The sequence below is a fragment of the Lepisosteus oculatus genome, chromosome 14 (assembly GCF_040954835.1).
Source record: "Lepisosteus oculatus isolate fLepOcu1 chromosome 14, fLepOcu1.hap2, whole genome shotgun sequence".
NCBI classification, from domain to species: domain Eukaryota; kingdom Metazoa; phylum Chordata; class Actinopteri; order Semionotiformes; family Lepisosteidae; genus Lepisosteus; species Lepisosteus oculatus.
In genome coordinates, this window is record NC_090709.1 from 47272084 (window position 1) to 47276834 (window position 4751).

The 4751-nt window shown below is 54.3% G+C and overlaps 4 non-coding genes across 4 annotated transcripts; all 4 read right to left on the reverse strand.

Annotated features, from left to right (window-relative positions):
- Positions 1–958: 958 nt before the first annotated feature.
- Positions 959–1031, reverse strand: trnav-aac (transfer RNA valine (anticodon AAC)). Its single transcript has one exon. It is a non-coding gene; the product is annotated as a tRNA-Val (tRNA).
- A 109-nt stretch (positions 1032–1140) lies between these two features.
- trnaf-gaa (transfer RNA phenylalanine (anticodon GAA)) lies at positions 1141–1213 on the reverse strand. Its single transcript has one exon. It is a non-coding gene; the product is annotated as a tRNA-Phe (tRNA).
- A 1721-nt stretch (positions 1214–2934) lies between these two features.
- On the reverse strand, positions 2935–3007 carry trnav-cac (transfer RNA valine (anticodon CAC)). The gene has a single exon. It is a non-coding gene; the product is annotated as a tRNA-Val (tRNA).
- A 1341-nt stretch (positions 3008–4348) lies between these two features.
- On the reverse strand, positions 4349–4421 carry trnav-aac (transfer RNA valine (anticodon AAC)). The gene has a single exon. It is a non-coding gene; the product is annotated as a tRNA-Val (tRNA).
- Between the last annotated feature and the right edge of the window lie 330 nt (positions 4422–4751).

A 4751-nucleotide genomic window follows, 5' to 3' on the forward strand; every position in this document is an offset into this window, starting at 1 on the left:
GAAAAAGGCCCGGGCTCATTAGTGCAAAGAGTTCAGGAATGCCGTATAGAAACCTGTGCCCTCAGGGAGCGGACGTGGGGCGCCCTGGTGCTAGGCGGGTCTCAGGACATCCGAACGTCAGTGCTGAGCAAGGACAGAGTGCAAGACCCGGAAATATATAGCCCAAGGGAAAGAGAGGGACAGGAAGGACAGCAGACCAGAAACTAGGGAGAGGACAGAGAAGCTCTACAGAGGTAAAGGATGAAGAAATTCATTTTTTTACCTCAAAGCTAGAAAACGTTTTGAGTGAAGAAGATAGGGAAATACTTGAGGGGGATTTGACAGTAGAAGAGCTGAGAGGCTATGGAGAGCTTACAGAAGGGGAAAACTCCGGGTGCTGACAGGCTACCTAAAGGGGCGTCTGCTTTTACTACTTGCACGAATGAAGGCAAAAAGCCAATCGATGTGAACGAACGGCGCTTTACAGAGGAGTACTGCCTGACTGGATCGTTGATGAACGACAGAGGCCACTCCGACCTCATCTCGGTTTTCTTCAATTACTTACTAAGGATCTTCTTCACATTCGCCCATGCAGGGAAGCCAGTTACACCAAAGCAAACGCAGGAAAGTGCATTTCAAGCAGAGACCAGGAGGGACTTGTTTACACCGAGAGTGGGCGGAGAATGGAAAAATGCGCCCAGCCCTGTTGCTGGAGCCGATTCTTGATGAGCTCTTGGGCTCACTAAGAAGCCCCCGCTGGATGCTAATCTTTCTGTTGTTCTTGCAGGTCCTGCGCTGCTTTTGAGCCGACAGAGCTCGTCCTGGTCTGTCGGCACAGCCCAATTGCAAATGATCGGCTCCGCGTACAGAAGGAACGTGCGTTTGGTACAAGAGTGCACGAAGGCACCGGAAATACATTGGGAACAAATGACCGGTCGCTCAAGACCTCTGTGAAGTACAGGAGCGTGCAAAACGAGGCTGTTTCCGCCCGGACTCGAACCGGGGACCTTTCGCGTGTTAGGTGAACGTGATAGCCACAACACTACGGAAACCTGCGGGGACCGTTGCTGGTGTCTCGCTTGCGTTTCGGGCTGAGAAAGGGACGCGTCACTTTAGGAAGGGGGCGCTGGAGAGAGGAACAAAGGGCGCGATGAAACAAAATGCCAAAACCCGGGATCGAACCAGGGACCTTTAGATCTTCAGTCTAACGCTCTCCCAGCTGAGCTATTTCGGCGGTGCAAAGAGCACAAAGCCACCTGCTCCAGCCTTCCTGTGTTGTGGCATGAGCGCACCAAGAGTAGCGGGAGAGTGTTGCAGGAACGTCACTCAGAAGGAAAGCCACCCAGCTGCGCCCTCTGAGCTCTGTCCAGCGCATCTTCCTCGCATGGACTCCTGCCTGCGACGGGCAGGAAACAATTAGCAAGAACAGAACGACACCCCATGGGTGTCTCATGACCGCACCTTAGGTTGTGACACGTGCAGGTGTGAGGGGTTGCCGGGCTACTTTGGAGCAGAGCTTGGGCGGAGGGGGGGCGGGAAAGCAGACAAAGAGGTGACACCTCAAGGTCTGCACGATCACAGCTCTCCGCCGCCCCAGGCTTCCGCTCGATAAGCTACTGGACACACCCGCCCCTCCTCACACAGACCGTGGAAAAGCCCCCGAGTGGGAGGGCTCTCTCTTCCTCCCAGGAGCTCTTGGACACGACGCCCAGACAGGGCGCGGGGAGCCGCCGCCTGCAAACACGGCTCCAGGCAGGACTCCACTCCGCAGGAGCCGCAGAGCAGAGGAGATGAGGGCAGCTTAGCTCCTGTGCAGAGACCTGAGCTGTTGTTGCTGTGGATGCTGTCTTTTCTGCACTCGGGGTAGGAGTGAATGTTGAGTTGCCCTTAGAAATGAAGCAGAGCACTTCAACGGCACGTGTGTGTGTGTGTGTTTGTGCACCCTGGTGATTCTGGGAGACAGATCGAACCTGGGCTAAAAGAGAGGGGGCTTAGCCCTCTTCCATTTGCTAGTTCAAAGTTGTACAACCCCTTTGTATCTGCTAGGCGGCGCAGTCGTCGTGCACAAAGAACGCTTTGAAAAGCGTCAAAGGCAAGTCATTCCGAGTTGGTTGTTTGTGTTTTCCGTTCAGACGCGAAATGCTGAAATGATCTCTCGGCTCCTCGGTTGTCATTTCTGCTCCGTAAAGGGATCACAGCACGCGTCGGCTTCCAGCATGCTGGGTCGGGACACGATGCCGGGGGTTGGAGAGAGCGATGTCTTCCTCATTAGTATAGTGGCAAGTATCCCCGCCTGTCACGCGGGAGACCGGGGTTCGATTCCCCGACGGGGAGTAGCTTTTCTTTCACCTCCTTAGAGAAATGACTGCCTTTCACTTCTCTGTTTTCTTTCACAGCGTCATGCACCTTTTCATTGCTCTCGCTTTCAGAGCCTCCGCACGGCAGTCGACTCGACATCAGGAAGCACATTGAAGTGAAAGCAGGAAGCGCTGCGACATGCGCTGTGCAGATCCCGCCACACTAAGAGGTGAGTGGGTCTGTTCGATGCACATAGAACGCTTTGAGAAGCGTCAAAGGCAAGTCATTCCGAGTTGGTCGTTTGTGTTTTCCGTTCAGACGCGAAATGCTGAAATAATCTCTCGGCTCCTCGGTTGTCATTTCTGCTCCGTAAAGGAATCACAGCACGCGTCGGCTTCCAGCACGGTGGGTCGGGACACGATGCCGGGGGTCGGAGAGAGCGATGTCTTCCTCGTTAGTATAGGACCTGTCACCTGTCCCCACCTGTCACGCGGGAGACTGGGGTGCATCAGGACGCGCCTTGAAGTGAAAGCAGGATGCGCTGTGACATGCACTGTGCAGATCCCGCCACACTAAGAGGTGGGTCCAGTGGGTCTGTTCGATCACAGCGCTAGGCGAATCCCCAATCCCCTTTTGTGCCTGGCGACAAAAGATGCCTGTTTCCGCCCGGTTTCGAACCGGGGACCTTTCGCGTGTGAGGCGAACATGATAACCACTACACTACAGAAACGGTGGTAAGACGTGCCCAGCGGCCCAGCGCTGAGCTTCGCCAATGCGATTTAGCTGCTTCCAGTGCCTTTATTGGAGTGCGCTGATGGACCGTGCTCTCTCTCCAGAAACCAGCACGCCTGTCATGGACGGAGCAGGAAAGGCGGCGCCACATTCTACAGCCCTCTCCACGCAATCGACGAAAATCGGGCTACTGAAGTGGAGAAAATCGCCTCTCCAGAAAGTGCAAATATCATCTTGGAGACTATAAATCCTATTGCCGAAGGTCAGCCCTTTCTACCAGAGTAACCCTCCCACAGCGATGATCAGCTCGTCTCACACGCGAGAAGTTTCGGTTGGAAACAAGCGCCCCCTCTTCTCGCACGTTTTGCACGTTCGAGTAGTTTTAATGCGGCTCTTTCGTACACGGTGCTGATCTTTTGGAAAGCAGGAGGCAAAACCGAGTCGAACCGCCTGGGTGAAAACCAGGAACCCTAACCGCTAGACTATATGGCAGCGAACAACCATGCTGTTCCCGGCATCATGCAAGCAAACTACATAAATATGAGAAAACACGCAAGAGAGTTGTCACTCAGAGTGTCGAAGGGTCGATGTATACTGGGGCTCAGTTGAAATGCAACGTCAGGACTTTTCCGAATTATGTCACACGAAGAGAGCACAGCCCTTTCCGCCCTGCCGCGTGTGTCTCGGTAACTCGCTGTGATCGTATAGTGGTCAGTACTTTGCGTTGTGGCTGCAACAACCCCGGTTCGAATCCGGTTCACGGCAGAATAGGGGCGTCTGCTTTTACTACTCGCACGAATGAAGGCAAAAAAAAGCCAATCGACGTGAACGAACGGCGCTTTACAGAGGAGTACTGCCTGACTGGATCGTTGATGAACGACAGAGGCCACTCCGACCTCTTCTCGGTTTTCTTCAATGACTTACTAAGGATCTTCTTCACATTCGCCCATGCAGGGGAAGCCAGTTACACCAAAGCAAACGCAGGAAAGTGCATTTCAAGCAGAGACCAGGAGGGACTTGTTTACACCGAGAGTGGGCGGAGAATGGAACAATGCGCCCAGCCCTGTTGCTGGAGCCGATTCTTGATGAGCTCTTGGGCTCACTAAGAGGCCCCCGCTGGATGCTAATCTTTCTGTTGTTCTTGCAGGTCCTGCGCTGCTTTTGAGCCGACAGAGCTCGTCCTGGTCTGTCGGCAAAGCCCAATTGCAAAAGATCGGCTCCGCGTACAGAAGGAACGTGCGTTTGGTACAAGAGTGCACGAAGGCACCGGAAATACATTGGGAACAAATGACCGGTCGCTCAAGACCTCTGTGAAGTACAGGAGCGTGCAAAACGAGGCTGTTTCCGCCCGGTCTCGAACCGGGGACCTTTCGCGTGTTAGGCGAACGTGATAGCCGCTACACTACAGAAACCTGCAGGGATGGCTGCTGGTGTCTCGCTTGCGTTTCGGGCTGAGAAAGGGACGCGTCACTTTAGGCAGGGGGCGCTGGAGAGAGGAACAAAGGGCGCGATGAAACAAAATGCCGAAACCCGGGATCTTTAGATCTTCAGTCTAACGCTCTCCCAACTGAGCTATTTCGGCGGTGTGCAAAGCCCACAGCCACCTGCTCCAGCCTTCCTGTGTTGTGGCATGAGCGCACCAAGAGTAGCGGGAGAGTGTTGCAGGAACGTCACTCAGAAGGAAAGCCACCCAGGTGCGCCCTCTGAGCTCTGTCCAGCACATCTTCCTCGCATGGACTCCT